Below are 18,323 nucleotides of genomic sequence, written 5' to 3' on the forward strand. Positions count from 1 at the left end.
AAATCTTTTTACTTTACGTTCTACTTTAAAACTGGTGGAGTATTTTATTTGTAGCCAGTGTGATATAGCCTATGTATCATCTACGAAAATATTGCAATTGTTATTTTAACAATATGCAAGGTTTTGTCTTGTCTTGTACAATATCAAACGAGCACATCACATAAGGAATATCAGCACGACTACAAATATGAAGTTGATTTTAAACAGCGGTCCAAAAACCAAGAAGTTAATACTACTATGTGTTACATTATAAACACAATTTTGTCAGTTTTTTGCTCAATTTTGCAAATGGAAATACAGTGGTGTTTTGTTATGGAATGAATCTGTGTTTTCGAACAGATTGGATGAGTCTATGAATTAATGATCCATTCATAAAGACAGTGCATGGCTGGATCTGAAATCGCACCCTTCCCTGCTATACAGAAGGCGAAAAACAGTATGTGACAAGAGTATTATGTCCAAATTCACAGTATTCGTAAAGCAGCAGGTGAAAAGTACCTGAGTGACTACTTTGGGTGAGAAGTGTGCATCCAATGAAGAAAGAGAGAAATTGTGAATGGCAGTGAAATGACGCAACTGATAGTAACAACATGGCAAACACATCTGGATTGCAATTATACTTCACACATTCACACTGCACAGAACATACTTTTATTTTTCAAGTGGCACAGTAATTATTCAAAAGAAGAGAGTATGCAATTTTGGACGGAGTGAAAAAGTGAATAAAATCGGTTGAATGTAGGCCTGTCACGATAACAACTTTTTGGTGTGCGATATATTACCCCAGGAATAATTGCGATAAGCGATATTATTGTCATTTTAAAGACCATTTTATGCCACTGAATATACAGTATAATCATAATTTAACAGCATAATAATGCAAGAAGGCCTACACACTTCCAAATGACAACAAACTTTTAATTCTTAAGAATATTTAGATCATGGAAGTTAAGTATCAAAATATTAGATACCTTAAAAAACCTGAATAAATAGTAAATAAACATTTTCTAACAAAAAGTGCAAAGTAACAAGTAGAAAAAAAATACACAAAAACATTATGGAGATTTTTCCATCTACAGATTTTCCCCTGACCTTCTTTTCTCTGTAAATTAAGGGTGCACACTATTGCTGAAAAACACAATCACTACTTAGCAGTCAGATGTTTGTATGCACAAAGGCACAGATCCCTAAACAAGGCCATATCTGCAGATGAAACTTTGTTTGTAGAAGCATTTTTTTTTATTTGAACTAGCACTTCATGACTACACCACGTTATGTACAAGAAGCTGCAAAAGACACAGGCGCAAGTGGAATGTACAAAACATGGTGACATTAACTTTTAAGTAAATATAATGGGCGATATATTGCATCACCAAAAATTATTGATGTCATGTACATATATTGCGCGATAAGTCGATATATTGATTATTGCGACAGGCCTAGTTGAATGTATGCCTCAGTGACTTGCCGCTACCTACCGGCGGTTTTACTTTAATATTTAAAGTAGCATTTCATTTGTTAAAATTGGAATCACTGTGGGCCTCCACATGCAAAAGACTTCCAGTGGTCTGCTGATAACCTCAGACAGGCTAGATAGAGGAACACAGGAACCCCATGACCTGATGTGAGCACCATTACGAAGAACGCATGCATAAAAGAGTGTGAGAGTCCTTGCATCTGTGCATATGTTAGATGAAAAAGTCATCTGTTTTTCCTCTCTCTCTCCCCTCCACCTGTCTTCTCCTCGGTGGCTCATTCTCCTCTCATCTTTTCCAGAGATTCAGTGAGCTGATAAATGCCTGACACTGACCGTATTATTATCACGCATGTAGATCTCACATATGTGATTCTATTTTGATCACCTCGTGGATGAAAACACTCAAGGATCTCCTCTTCCCGTCGGCGGTAGAATGTATTAAACACCCTCCGCCAACCTCAATCCCCACGCAAGCATTTCGCACACAGACATTCACCGCATTTGCGCAGAGTGCATTAATAACAGAAGATACAAAGACATCTTGTCAGGGATCAGAATTGTCATAGAGTTGGGCAAAGCAGTCCATGCAGGACTCATTCTGATCTGCAATCAGGCCTTAATCTCGGAATACATTTCCCAGATACCTCCGCTTCCATCTGTGTAGACAGTAATCACTAAGCATGCGCTCAGGTCTTGCGGAAATGTATAAATAATTTTCATTCAAACACATTAACAGTCAAAATATGAGAATCCATCATGGCGTCTGTGTGCGAGGGTTTTTTAAGAAGCAATCAGGGCCGTCCGGCTGTGTGTTCTCTGTCTTTCGAGCCTGAGAGACAAGGTGCAGATTACTTGCGCGGCTCTCTTTTGCATAATGGCCTTCTTCCTCCCCCTACCACAGACCGATGGCGCATTTAAACTTTCGTTGGCAATCCATTACGTTTACCAAGCTGAGTCCCTTGTTCTTTAATCTCATGCTTCCCTGGAAAGAGAACCTAGACGTGGGTTTAAAGACCTTTTTTATAAAGGCAAGCATGCGGGGCTCAGTTCATCTTAGACAAAAAGACCTGACACATTTATGTTCCATGGACAGGTTATGTCCCGCCATCTTAAAGAGCAAAAACTTGCAATTTTTAGCTGATTGGTAAAGAGGTGACAGGGAAAGTGAAGGGCCATCTGCCAAAGCAATGCTGTCTTTGAGAAACTTACCAAGTGGATGAACCGTTCTAGCATAACTAATGTCATTTCTGAAGAGGAAACATTTTAGGCTTTTACAGGGGGTCAGACTCTGTCTGTGAAGTCACATTATAGCATCATTCAGCACATATAATAATGATCTTGTCATTCAGCCTTATTTAATTTTACCTGAATATGATCGTATTTGCCCCGTAAGGTCACAGGTAAGTAAGATAGGATAGCTATTCATATCTGGTAAATTAAATCGCTCTTTCTTTCGCTCCTGACTTGGGAAAGCACCCAAGTATGAGAGGACACGGACTGCAGTTTTATGTCACCTCGTTTATCTGCAGTTTATATTTTCTATGACTGCATTGTATCTTTCTAGAATACTCTAGACGGCATATACTGTATCCCCTGGATGTTTCCCTATTTTGCACTTGCACCCTTTCTTTTATTGAAATGTGTAGTCATTTAGGCATATAGTGCTTTAAAACACTGAGGAGGTTGAATGATAATGAAATAAAGTACAATGTATTCATACAATAAAAAGAGATAATCGGTTATCCAGTCATACAGTTTTGTTGTTTTTGGTTTGTTTATTTATATAATATATTTACTAGGACTGTCAAGCAATTTAAAATAATTACCCAATTTAAATCTTAATTTGAGAGCTTTATATATAAATATTATTAATTTATTAGTTAGGACATATTGTAGCGTCTGGAACACTCCAACACACAATATATATTTTGTTAGCTAGATTTCACAAATACTTTGTAACACCCCAGGACGCCGAACAAGACCCTGGTTTCATGGTAACCCGATACATTTACAACCTTGTGGAATGCGAGCCGGCTCTCATTCTGCTTTCTCCAGAAACAAAGGGACACAAATGCACAGGAGAAATGGACTTTTCTACTAATTAATTCATAGGAAAACCTTCTTTGAATGAACACCCATTTTCTTCAGGCCAGTGTGTATATTATTGCTGTGTTGTATTTAATCTGTTGTATTATAGACTATTTTTATCCGTTGTTATTTTATTTTGACATATTTTTGTTATGTCTCATTATTATTTTTCAGCGTGTCGCACCATCAATGCCATATTTAAAAACACTGTATTGAGTTGAAAACAGCCACAGTTACATGCATTTATTTATGTATTTAAATTCATTGTAATTAATGTGTTTACTTATCTGTTTATGTGAACTACTGCCAATCTTTGTCAGGTTTAACAATACAAAATTCATCGTATTCAAATAACCCTCTGCTATATATTACCATTTTCAATATGTACGTTTAAATGACCATTGATGTAGAGCACAGAGAACAAAAATTGTAATAAACGTATCTTGCAAACCATGTTTGTAAGGCTGAAGGACTGAGCATACACATATGCAATGGAAAAATGGCTGACTATAGGCCATGCTTTAGACGTTTTATTAAATTGCAAATCAAGAGTAGAGCAAATGGGGGAGAAAGCGTCTTGTCATATCTGTTGTGTCCCTTTTGCTCTGACTCGCTCCTGCCCTTCCAGTGTGTGAGGGCACCTAGGAATTATTGCTCACTGAAGTGCAGTGGCAAAACCTGGGAGATTCATTGACAGTGGGAATGATAAAGTCCGGCCCAGAAGAAGTGCTACCAGTGCAATAACAGCCTGAGAGGGTCACAATAAAGTTTAGTTTAATGACAAGAACAAATAACTCCAACATTTGGCTGGGGTGCTGAACCCTGCACCGGGGGAAGCTCACATCTGATATATCAGCGGGTAACTAGCCGTGACTCGTGGCCGTTTGTGCAGGCTTGCGTTCACAGGGGCCCCCAGTGATACATGTGGCCGCCGTGGCAGGTGTCCATTTTATAGAGTTATTCAGTGAAAAAGGCTGGATGCTCGGTCCGGTGACCAGGCCTGCGATTATTGTTCCTGTGCAGCTGACACATTCAGCAAGCCCCCATCTGCCCCTCCCTCTGCCCTAGCCAGAACCTCTGACTTCCATATAGCTACTGTTAGCATCCTCGCCACTAAGAGCCAGCACTATAGCAATAACAAACCTGCCATGGGCTAAAGGCTGGACTGAAGCCCAGTAGCTCCGCTGAATTTATTTCTAAGCCCTGCTGCAGCAATTGCTGTCTTGTCAAATGGCTGTACATCCATCAGTGCACTTTACACTTTGGCTCGCCAAACTGAATTAAAAGACTGGACTAAAGTTCAGTTTTTGTACTGCGGAACAAAATGATTTTATTAATCTAAATATGATTCTGAAGTTTTCTTGTGCTTATGTTTAAAGATATACAGGTAGGTGTCTTTAGTAAATACTGAGCCTCATGTCTAGTGTGAAACAGCTGGCTCAGAATCAGACATTTCTCAAGACCAGCAGGAGTGTGATCTAATGAAAGAGAAGTTGTAACATCGGTTTAGTCTCCCACACTTTCATTAACCCTTGTGCGCTCCTCATTTGGGAGTCACACTCATGGTCTTCGCGGTCAAAAGTGACCGGACACCTGAAATGTAACTTTTTTTTTTCTTCAGTAAAATCAATCTAATATATTTTTGTTCAGTAATATTTTTTCTTTTGTATTTTGAGAGAATTTCATGGTACTAATTAATATTTATGCAATAATTATGATAAATTCATTTTTTTTCTTCTAATTTTTTACAATTATTTTTCAATTACTGCAGTATTTCAGATTAAAATAGAGACTAGGCCATTAAAATCCAATTTTTGAAGGCAGAATAGCACCTCCTGGTGAGAGCAAAAAAATTAAAACCTGTAATTTCATGGTTTAACCACTAGATTCCTGTATAGGACTCTATAGAAAGGCTTGTGAATTCCCTAGTTGTTTTTATACATAATTGTTTACTTTTATTAGGTTTTGTATTTAAATGTATATTAAGGCATTCTCAAAGACTACTTTTTGTCAAGGTTTATATTTTTTGTTGTTTTAAATGTTGATTTGAAGTATAGGTTTTTGCCTTATTATTACTACATTCAAACCTGAACACAGAAAGCAGTTTGTTAAACAAAACATTAAAATTCTATAAAAAAAATTAACAAAAATTAACAGGAATGCTTTATCAGAGCTTAATCCTTCTGGGTCTGATCTGATTTTAACCTCTTATTTCAGTCTTCTGACTCATTTTGGCTATATGGTTATAGCCATACCAATTAATTTGAGTATGTATAATTCTGTATGTGTGTGTCTGGGAGTGTGTGTAAGTAAGTGTGCGTAAGCGGATGTATCTGTTTTACACTCTTGGTGTTTTAGAGTATAACCCCTTCCTTGCTGTCCACTTTTTTACTGCATTGTAGTCGAATTATTGATTTTATTTTACATAGTTGCAGTGTCACAGTCACACCAGTTCATAGGTGTGTGTGTGTTCAAGTGTGTGTCCGTGCGTGTGTGAGTTGGTGTGTTGATTTTTCACTCTAGATGTTTTAGAGTTTCACCCCTTCATTGCTGTGCAATTTTTTTGCATTGTGGGGGATTTAAATTTTTTTTTGCATTGTGTGGGATTTTTAGATTGTACACATACAAATTTTCTGTATTTTCGATTTCCCATTCATTTCCTATGGTCGATCATTTTTGACCGAAGACCATGAGTGTGACTATTTTTTTTACGACCACTTAGCTTTTTCGAATCATGACCTCAATTTGTTTGTGTGTTCACATACCAAGTGCCATAAAAGTCACCAAGTTTCATACCATTCTGGTGAAGACCGCACAAGGTCATTAAGATAATCCACAATATAGACCATTCATTGTACACACTGAATCTAAGTACAGTTTCTAGGGCAAAATTAAAGAACTCTTGGGGATCCAGGTAAGAATCAGACACACCAGCATGTCATTTGCTGTCCCTTTACTTTTTAATTTGTCTGAACTTGACTGTCCTAATCAGTTTTAATAGTCAACTAATTTTAGTCTGTATTATGACATATTTCTGTGACACAGGATATTCAACAAAAATTGTGCAGGACTTGATTTTATCAGGGAGGCACACCAATAAGTCAATAATTGTTTTCATTTTAAAAGAACTGTTGCATAGCGTTTGTGACGTTTCTTAGTCGAGCACCCAGTTGAGATCGATGTGCGTGCTTTTGCCTGCTCTTTGTCAGTATTAAAATGTTAAAATGTTATAATATTTTGTAATATTTTAGATTTCATGTGAATTTAGGCATCACAACATTATATTGTGCAGTATGAAAAACGTATTGAGATTTGTTTGAGATTATATATAATTTGAAATGATAAATAATACTCATATTTAATGTAAATTTAGATTTTATATATCAAGAACTGAATCGATCTTTTAAAAAATGGAGATTACATACCAGATTGGAGACTAGCTGAATATGAATGCAATGCAATACAAGTAGTTATGTGGCTATTTTTAGACATTATTCAGTAGCCAGTGTGACAATGTAAATTACAATGCCAGTGTAAATTACTACATTTTGATTAAATATTATGAAGTCCAACGTTATTTTCTTTGGAATAACATGCTTTACAACGTAACATGTATCAAGTGTAAATTAAATAGAGTACATTTTGAATTCATGTTGACTTGAAAGGCAAAATAAGCACAATTGTTTGTCTGTAAGGTCAGAACCATCATTGTCTCAACGAGACACTCCAAGTTTTCGGCTCCATTTGTCACCACATTTGCAGTTTACATAGGCTTTAGAGATCCATTCAGTCTGTCTATTGTCCAATATGGCCAGCATGCTAATCCTTATAGTGTATTGTCTGAATAGAATGGTGGACACAAAAGAGGGACAAGTGGTGACTAATGATACACCCCCAGAACACAGTCGCCAAATCGCACAATATAAGGAATTAGACACAAACAATGTATCAATCAGAACTGTCAAGACATTGTTAGCACAAAACATTAACATTCACGACGCAACAGCCGCCGATGACACTACTTCAATTTAAGACTTGATATTCCTGGAAAAACGAAAGTTTGACGTAAGCTCAGTTAACCCGATGAGACACTTCCATTATTTTCGTATTTCAAAGCAACAAACAACGAAATTGGAGCGCCGAGGGCAGTAGATAACCTTGGCGTCTAAGCACAGCTAAAATGTTATGCCTACTCTTGACAAGCCGAGGTAATGATATGCCTCAGGGGACTGTTCAACATAGAGGCTGATTAGCGATCAGTGTTATAATTAAGAGTAGCTTTGACACAGGCAGTGTTCCAGAAAAGCCTCTCAGCGTGTCCCCACCCTCTGCCAGTGTCCATTCATTCATTCACTCCCCATGCTGCTCTCCTCTGGAGGACCCTTGAGACCGTTTCACAAGGCTGTTTATGGCACCGTCCCATTATCTGACAACAAAAGGCGGCAGGGCCACACAAGCCCCTCGCCAGCTGCGTGGAGCGCCTCGACGCGAGCTTCCGACACGATAAAGAGCAACTCGAGTTTAAACAAAAAAAGTTACACCATATTTGCTCAGACTAACTATGATGAAAGGCAATGAAGACAAGGGCTCCTCATATAGGTATCAATATAAATATTACTGGAAGGTCAATTAATATGTAAATTAACTCCTACATTTAATTAGCTATTTAACTATTTTCCGAGGCATGGACATATTAAATCATGCTTAAAGACCCCTCTAACTAGCCTCTTGACAATAGTGTGAGGGAGTCACAGGCTCATAAACCACCGGCTTGACCTATAAAGAGCCCCGAGTCTGCTAATTCCATCTCGGGCTAATTTTATTACTTGCATAAAATAACCATAGTGCTGCTTTGTGGCTGTAAAGAGGATATGGGTGATAAAACTAGCTGGGGAAAGCATCTGAAAATCTCCTCTTTACTAGTGTCCTCATTTATTATTCTATTATTCTTTGCCAGGTACCGAGCCCATGTGAAAGACAAATGACCTTATTATATTAAATAATTTGTGAGGATATTAACAGTTAATCACACATAAACATCATTTAAAAGGTATTGATTTTGCCACACTCTCAACAGCTTGTAAAATTTATGTCCAATAACAAGATAATAGATAATCAGCGAGACCGGGTCAGTCATGTAGGGGACGAGGGAAAGGTGAGTCCATCCATGTACCTGCGGTGACCTCTGTCCGTGACCTCACGTATACCTCTATAACGGTAAACAAATGCACAGCCTTGCTGGTTTTATGTCTTGGATGTTACTCTTATTTCTCTGTGTTTAGCATGGCAGATTTTGATTTTGTGATATTTATGTGCATTCATATTGGGTGTGTGGGCCTATATTTGCTAGGAAGTGCTGTTGAGAGATCATCCTCTTCACAATAATGCATTAACAGCAGGTAGCAGCAGAGGACACCACCAGAGATGCAAATCTGTCTTGTGTCCCTTTGGGGCCGACGCTGAATAGAGAGATAATGCAGGTTTGCCGCTGGTCTCAGAAGTTAATCTCAGTGTGGAAATGCACTAGACTCTACCTGAGGAGGTATCAAGAATGATGCACATAGAAAATAGACTATTTGTTATACTGCATTGTAATTTCATTCCTTTTATCTGTGTGTGTGATTTTTGGTTTTATTTTTCATTTTAATATAGTTCAAGGCCATATATAATATGGCAAATTATTTTCTTTGTAATAGTTATATTGAATTAAACAGTTTGTAGCATAATGTTCCTTTTCATTGGCCTCAGTGTGAAGCCAGGCTCTACCTGCAGTGTGTATGTGTGTGTGTGTGTGTGTGTGTGTGTGTGTGTGTGTGTGTGTGTGTGTGTGTGTGTGTGTGTGCGAGAGTGTGCGAGGCTGACACTGGTCTGGCTGATTGATTATGACAGCGCTATCTTTTATTAGCCTTGTAGTTCTTATTAAAATTCTATCTTACCAGGGAAATGCTGGAGCTTTGGCTAGATTAATCCAGCAGATTTATTATTTTAGCACATATAGATCGAGGTAATTAAGGCAGACACCCTGGTTTTGACAGTTATGTTGAATAAGGTGCTGGATTCCATTTGGGTGTGCTGTCAGTCTTTCAAATATCACTTTTCTAATATAATAAGTCTTTTTTACCAAATATAAGACACATTATATACATACTATGCATAATTATGTGTACATGCAGTGTCACATGATTATGAAAATTTCTTCTTATTACCATTGTATCATTGCTGCTTAATATTTAATTTTTTGTCAAAACCATGATACACTACCTAATTTGGGATATGTTTTTTAAATTAAGCAGCATAATTTTTTTTTATAATTGTTAATAATAATAATAATAATAATAATAATTGATCAATAATAGTAATTGATAATAAGAATAAATTACATTTTAAAATATTCCAATAGAAAACTGTGTGATAATTTTGTAATAATTTTTCACAATATTAGTGTTTTACTGTATTTTGATCAAAGAAATCCAGCCTTAGTGAGCATAAAATACTTCTTTCAAAAACATTAAAAAATATTAATGATTCTGATTTTTTTACTGGTAGGGTGTATGTCACCTAAAACTAAATAATATAATATTAATATAATATGTAAATACCATAATTTATTGTAGCTGTTGGAGTCACAAATTCAAAAGACATTTATATTGTTTTGATGTATTAGATTAAAGGGGTCATATGATGTTGCTAAAATAACATTATTTTGTGTATTTGGTGTAATGAAATGTGTTTATGCGGTTTAAGGTTAAAAAAACACATTATTTTCCACATACTGTACATTATTGTTTCTCCTCTATGCCCCACCTTTCTGAAACGTGCCGATTTTTACAAAGCTCATTGGTCTGAAAAGCGAGGTGTGCTCTGATTGGCCAGCTATCCAGTGCGTTGTGATTGGCCGGATACCTCAAGTGTGTGATGGAAATGTTACACCCTTACTATACTGTGATGCCCTGTCCGGCCGGAGTGACGAGACAAAAACATTCAAACCCATTACAAACGAGGCATTTGTTGCATCCAGTGGGGACATAATTACTGATTATAATGACTTATACTGTCTTTTTACGAGTTGCGTAGCACCGCGCCACGTAAACATAAAACCATGTCTGCATTTGTGATTGGAGAAATGACAAACAACAAGCACTACTCTACACTGCTCAAAACTCGCGTTTGAATCGTCAGTGGCAAATTCTTTAAATATAAAAAAATTTACTTACAGTCTTTGAGTCAGAACAGCCGGCATTGTAGTCTACTCTACCAGGATCAGGAAACAGTCCTCCATAAAATGTGCTGGACACATCTGAATATTTGGGTTGAACTGTTCTGGAACAGTGTTGTAAATACAACTTAACCACTGATTTCTAGTCATGTCTCTTTTGGAAGGCCAAACAAAGTAGCACAACGAAACACAGCGTCACACACGGCGGGCTTGAGTGAGCGGAGGCCGGTGGCTAGAGTGAGGAACGGCCGGCGTGCTGAGTGAGTGGCGCGGCCGGCGGATTTGACGAAGGAGCGTCCGGAGGGCTTGCGGCAACCACATGTGACGACCCCGGGCTGGGCTCCGCTTTGTCCACGGTGAAAGCCGATCCGGTGATCCACAGCGTCAAGTTGACGTATTTCCTCAGCGACCAGCACGGATCAGCTCCAGGCATGACGAAGCGGATATCGTCCTCTTTTGGAAGGTCAAACAAAGTAGTTTCGCTTTCACAACGAAACACAGCATCTCCACAGCATGACAATACTACAGCGAGAATAAAAGTTAAGCCTTCTTTCTTTGCGTGAACATTTGGGCGGCGTTATGCAAATCTTCCCACATCGTGACGTAGACGTGGGGGCGTGCTAGAATGAGACGTTTTAGGTAGTTGTGGCTGACTCTTAACTTTTATAAAGAATATCTCTTTGGATTTGAGACTTTAGTCTTTGCAACTTTACAGATCTTCTTTATGCACCAAGAGCTTGTAACACTTCAAAGAGAAAGGAAAAATTTAAATCGCATCATATGACCCCCTGTAATATTGTTCTTATTCAGAAAATAAAAAATACAAAGAAAAAGGCAAGATTGTGACTATGATATATAAAAATATATAAAAATACTTTAAGAGATGAAAATCTGCAGAAATATTGATGGAGGTTAGCAGACAGTGTAATTCTGTACAGTTCTTCTATCAACAATGAGGAGGTTTTACAATCTTCTCAGGGCAGTGAACAGAAACTGGGCTAAATGAATTTGGAATTCACAGGGTTTGTTACAAGCTGGCCATAAAAATGGAATTTAATGAAATCATTTCAATATACTCCGCAATGGCACGAAAGCACATTATTACATCAACATAAACGGCACCTTTTTCTTTCCTTTAATTAATTTGAATTAAAACTAGAATTGAAGTTCCTAAACACAGGGCTCTCATTTTATGTATGCACAGGGTTTAAGCGCCTATCAATCTATTTTGAATGTGGTCTGTTTTCTACACACCGTCAGCCAATCTGCTCTCACATTTCCTGTTTTTATGCCAGGCAACAGACAGGCCTGCTGAAGCCGTCTGTTGCCATTTTAGGGCTCGGACGAGTGTGAAGATGGAAAGACTTTCTCTGCTCAGAGGCTGTGACCATCGCCAGAGCCCAGGAATCAATTCCTTCTGTTTACAGACCATTTCACAGCCCTTTACCTGCAACATCACTTGTGTCAGGCCCATAAATAGCCTTGGATATATAATGGTTGGATTAGCATAATGGTTCGAGCCGCAGCCTCTTGCCAGCACAAAAGGAAATGTCAACACATCCCCCTCTCCGCGAAAGCAATTAGAGGCCCATTATACGGCCTCACTGGAAACATCATCAAGGTTAAAGACAAGTCCAACACCCCTCTGACCGCTCTTTTATTCCAGTCTCTGATAGATGAGCCATAGAAACTGAAATGTTGGTAAACAGTGGCTTGGAGTGCTCTCTTTAAGATCAGCCCCAATCAACCCAAGCACTCAGCATTAGACCGCCTGTGTTTGTGTGTGCGTGGGTGCGAGCGTTGGGTGGAAATGTGAGTATTTCCTTAACTTCAGCCCGGGTTAGCCTGGGGATGCTGAATGTACAGAGAGGGCGACAGATGTAAGTAAGGACAGAGAGAGTGGAATGAGCTCATCATGTTGTTAGTCATGATAAAAAGGCTAACGGGGCAACACTTCCACCTCATTAGATCTCAGTGCTGAATGTGAATTTTTTAAATGGTTTGCAATGATGATTACGTTCCACTGGACCACGTCATCTATATGTATAATAGCGTATTTCACATGTCATGGAAAGCACTTAGATTTGTTTCCCCCTGTTGTTAATAATTGTTATTTGTGCAACTTGAACACTGCACAGGGTTACTGTACTCGGTATTATATACTTAAGTCATATTGAATATAATATAATATAATATAATATAATATGCAAAATTATTTGTATTAAATTATTGATAAAAAAAATAAAATTATATTTATTTATTTTTTTGGATATTTGTGCATTGTTTAACAACTTAATGCAATTGTTAATTGTATTTCTTACAAGTAAGCAGTTAGATAATAGTATCTGATTAAATATAGGTAACCTGTTTATGCAGTAAATCATAATATTATTGTACTTACTGTGAACTTGGTATTATATACTTAAGTCAAATATATTATAATATAATATTTCTGTGATCAATTACAAGGAAATACATATCATGTAACTTTTGAATCAAATTATTTTTATTAGATCACTAAATCACTAAAATAATACAATTATTTTTATTTTATTTTTAGGACATTTGTGCATTGTTTAGCATGGCTTAATGTAATTGTTCATTGAATTTCTTATTAACAAGCAGTTAGATAATAGTAGATAATAGTATCTGGTTAATAGTAGATAAATAGGAAATAGTATCTGGTTAAATATGGGTACACACTATATCCTAATATTACTGTAATCACTGTGAACTCTGTTATATAATATACTTGCATCATATATAATATAATATAATATAATATAATATAATATAATATAATATAATATAATATAATATAATATAATATAATATAATATAATATAATTATAACACATTTAACAATTGTATTTGTATTAAATTATTAATTAAATGAATTTTATTTTATTTTTAGTAAAAGAGGCATTGCTTAGCATAACTTAATGCAACTGTTTACTGTATTTCTTACTAATATGTGTTCGGTTAATAGTCTCTGAAATAAATATGGGTAACCTGTTTGCACACTATCATAATATTACTGTACTTACTGTGAAGAAAACAGAACAAAAGTCAGCCCATGTGGAAATGTAAGAATAACATTGAAAGAAAATGTGCCAACCTTTCATTTTTCTTTTCTTTGTAATTTGTGGAGCAGTTTATAACAGAGCTGGCAAGGAAGAGTCAATAATCAAAAGGCCTTGTAAGTATTGCCACAAAACTGCAAAGGCAAGCAAGGCCATAGAGCAATGGTTCATGACCACCTATCATTCTGTATGTGTGTGTGAGTGTGTGAGTGTGTGGTCAGCTTAGGGTGCTGCAGTTAGCAACCTAAAGGTCACGGCCTTCAGCACTGAGAGAAAATAAAACTCTGCTGCACTGACCAAAGTTACAAAGAGGAAAAGCACACAAATCATAATGCACAGGCCTAAATCGTTTTGGCTGTATACTGCCTGTGAGCCAAACAACAATCTTTAGGCCTATACTGTTCTTCTCATAATTTATATGATAAGCAAAACTAGTGTTAGCTTTCTTAAAGCAATAGTTCACCTCAAAATAAAAATTCTGCCATGTACTCATGCTGAAATGAAAGTGACAATATTGTTATTGTTAACTAAAACTATTAAAATATATTTTGTTTTTGTCAGTTGAAATAAAGCTGAAATAAAATATTAGATAAGCTTAAAAAACTTGAATGGAAATTAGAAATGCCTTGACAACTAACTCAAATGAAATTAAAGTATACTAAAGATACCGCATTTAAAAATACAAATAAATGAAAGCTTAAAAGAAACATTTTTTAATCACAAAAAAATGTATACCTAACTAAACAACAAAATTACTAAAATTTAAACTAAAATCAAAATTAAATCTGAAAACATAAAAATGAAAGCTACAATTAATTCAAAATATTAATAACTACTAAATAGAACGGTGACCTTCCTTTTCACTATCATTGTATGGAAAAACCAGCTTAGACATTCTTCTAAATATCTCCTTTTGTGTTTTATGGAAGAAAGCAAGTTATACAGCTTTGGAACAACATGAGGGTGAATAAATATTAACATAATATTCATTTTTGGGTGAACTATCCTTAAACTGAACTAGCCCACTCTAATAATATTAATAAATTGTATTAATAGTTAATAATAATCATTTTGGGGGGAGATTTCTTATTTTCATTTATGATAAACAGTAGGATCAATTTTCTTACGCACTTTGTCTCTTCACTAGATCAAACCAGTCACGTTTGTGTTATGATCCCAGTTCCTTAACCACTGGATTGCCACCATCCCACTGGTAATCCATTATTACAAAACAGGTGTGGTTATGTCGCACGGAACAAGATGATAAGTCACCAGGCGGTGCAATATTGATTGGGGTCCTGGAGACTTAGCTAAAGAGGAGGCGGGGGTGAGTGATTGTGTTTTACAGAGAACATTATCAGTCCCTCAGTGGCATTAGAGTCCTGTCCACTGCACATACAGATACACACAGACCACTAAGTCACTAACTGACTTAGTCCAAGTACATCCAATCTTAAAGCCAAATTGTAGACTGAGACGTAAACGCTTCCTGTCTGTTCAGGACATTTTTCATTTCTATTCTTGACCACATTTGCAATTGCTATCTCTTACAAACCCATTGAGGAGAAAATGACGCACTGTTATGTCCCATGTCTTTCTCTCAGCTTTATAAGAGAAATACATCTCCTTTCTTCCCAGAGTGTGTTTCTGTTTTTAATCTTGCTCACCTGTTCTTTTATCTGCAAAGATGAAATAGGAAAGGATGACTTTGTCAAAGAGGCTGCGCCGAGCATTGACTGAGCACGGCATGCCGAGAGCACCAAGATGGATAAATCTGTCCATTAGGAGAATTTAAATAACTTTTACAGTTTTATCAGGGTCTATTTGTTAGGCAGGAGATTTATGGTCAGCCTGTGAGGGCGTCCGTGTTTCTGATCTGCTCTGTCTGGAGATTCAATCTGGATCAGCCCGAGGAGAGACCAGCTTGACTGCCACAATCCACAATTGGAGATGATCTTATCTCTTTAAAAATTGCCTCGAGTCAACGGCGGGGATGAGCAAGAGCTATTTTCTCTCTCTCTCTCTCTCCGTCCGCCGTATGTAGCCATCTTGCTTTAACCCTCCCTGAACGCATAAACTCCATGTAATCGCAACTGATTCCCTGCACTGATAACAGCCTCTCCCAACAGCCAGGTGCAATCTGAGGCACGGGCCGGCCTAACAAGGAATTAAATTTTTTTTCATGCTACTGCCCCCCCTTTAATTGATTGATGCTAAAAGTTTAGCTAATAAAAAGCTAGCAGGTGATCAGAGGCAATCCTGGACACATCCTCAGAGGGGAACAGGCTGGATCGAAAGTGACAGCTTGCATTTTCGGCTTGAGCCGGTTCTGTCATCTCAGGGGTTGGATGTGCGGGTCTGCCTCTTCAGACCAGAGCCAGTCTGAAACACACACATGTACTGCGAATCAGGGAATCAATAGAACACTTAATGAACAATTAGGGGAACAGCTGTAGACCTGTCAAAGACCCATCTGTACATAGCTGGGAGTGAGAAGAGGGGCGAGAGAGAGGATTTCTGGTGAGGATGAAGGTCCTAAAGGATAAGATTATTGCACATATATACCCGTATCATTACCTTTAACATGCTTATTTGAATTATTTGAACTAGATTTACAAGTATTTAGGAGGTTAAAGCTAATAAAGCTAATAATTATACATTTGCCGAAAATCTAGTGCCTAATGGAAAAAGATCAAATTATCTCAAATTATTATATCAACATTTGCTTTAACCTTAGCCTTTACCTTTAGTCTATAGTATTTAGGAGGCTAGAGCTAGTAAAGCTCATTTATTTAATTAATTTTTATTAATTAATTTATTTTAATCTATACATTTGCCAAAACTCTGGTGCCTAATTGAAGAAATCAGATTATTTTCTATGTTCAAATGCCACTGAAGCAACTTTTGCTTTAACATAACCAATCAGCTAATGGATTTGCATAAATCTGATGCCTAATTGAAAAAAAACTGTTTGTTTTCACTGTTCAGTTGCCACTGCAAGGTTTAACATAATGAATAGCTTTAGCCTAAATAAACCCTTATGAAAATTAACAATGATTTTATTACAAAAAACAATCAAACTGGTTAATATAATTAAATCATGGCAACCACAAATTAACCATGGTTTTTCTACATTAACCATAAAACTGTGTGGTTATACAATCAATTGGCCAAAAAAATAATATGGTTACTACACTTTTACAATAATAAAACCATGATTAATTTTTGTAAGGGTAGTAGATAGTATTTAACTACACTTTTACTATAATAAAACCATGATTAATTTTCGTAAGGGTAGTAGATAGTATTTAGAAGCCTAAAGCTAATAAACCTAATAAATTTAATCCATACATTTGCCCAAAATCTGGTGCCAAATTGATCAAAACGGTTTGTTTTCAGTGTTCAGTTGCTGCTGTAGCAACTATATACTAAATTAGCCTTTAGCTTTAGCCTACCCTGTAGAAAAAGAAACGAATAATGAATGAATAAATGACCAGCCTGACCAGCTAAACAAGTGGTCAAAAAAAAAAACAGCCTGCAAACTAGTTATGACCAGCTTGAAAGACCAGCTAAAACCAGCCAGCCATCTTATGCTGGTTTCAGCTGTTTTTTCATCAGGCTAGTGTAGTATTATAGGAGGCTAAAGCTAATAAAGCCTAGTTTTACAGGTAATAGGTAAATATATTACTAAAGTAGTTCTAAATCAAATATTTCTCAAAGAGAGGATCACATACACTCTTTCTGCCACAGAAAAACTGAACTGATCTAAGGCACCTGACCTACTGCTTTGACTTTGTTTGGAACAATTTTTTGGCGGAGGAAAAATAGAACTGAAACTGAAAATATTGTTTAAAAAAATGTAAGCTCCTCAATATCAGCTTCTTGTTTCTTGAAATGTGGTATAAATTTCGCAGTCTGAATATCTGCATGTCATATTTCATTAAATTTTGGAACAATAACAATTTGGAATTTGGAACGATGTTTATTTGGAACACAATTAGGAACAATGCTTATTTGATGTTGATTAAAATGGTTACTTCATTATAAAGAATTATAATTTTAATTAATTATATTAAATTAATCAAACTCATTAATTGTCATTCTATATAAGAAGAGAAAGTTTAATAGTTGCTTCTGTGCCAATGGTTATTAGCCTTTTCTGCTCTACGACTCCCTATTGTCCACAACAATATTAAAAAGATTTTAGCCCCATGATTTTTCCAGTAATTTTCTGTGTAAAGATTAACGATAAAGATTTTTTTTCTTTTATACCCGATGAAATATATTACAGCTTGACATAAGTAGAAAAATGTGTATTTTTCATAAAGATGTCCATGGAGCTGTAAGATTTAATTACTTGACATGATTTTTCCAAGTCTAAAAATATCGCTTTTTAAAAAAAGGCTACCTCATCCAAGTTTTTCTAGACAGTAGGAATCCTGGTTCTTCAAAGAATCAA

The sequence above is a fragment of the Sinocyclocheilus grahami genome, unplaced genomic scaffold (assembly GCF_001515645.1).
Source record: "Sinocyclocheilus grahami isolate Dianchi unplaced genomic scaffold, SAMN03320097.WGS_v1.1 scaffold572.1, whole genome shotgun sequence".
Taxonomy (NCBI): Eukaryota; Metazoa; Chordata; class Actinopteri; order Cypriniformes; family Cyprinidae; genus Sinocyclocheilus; species Sinocyclocheilus grahami.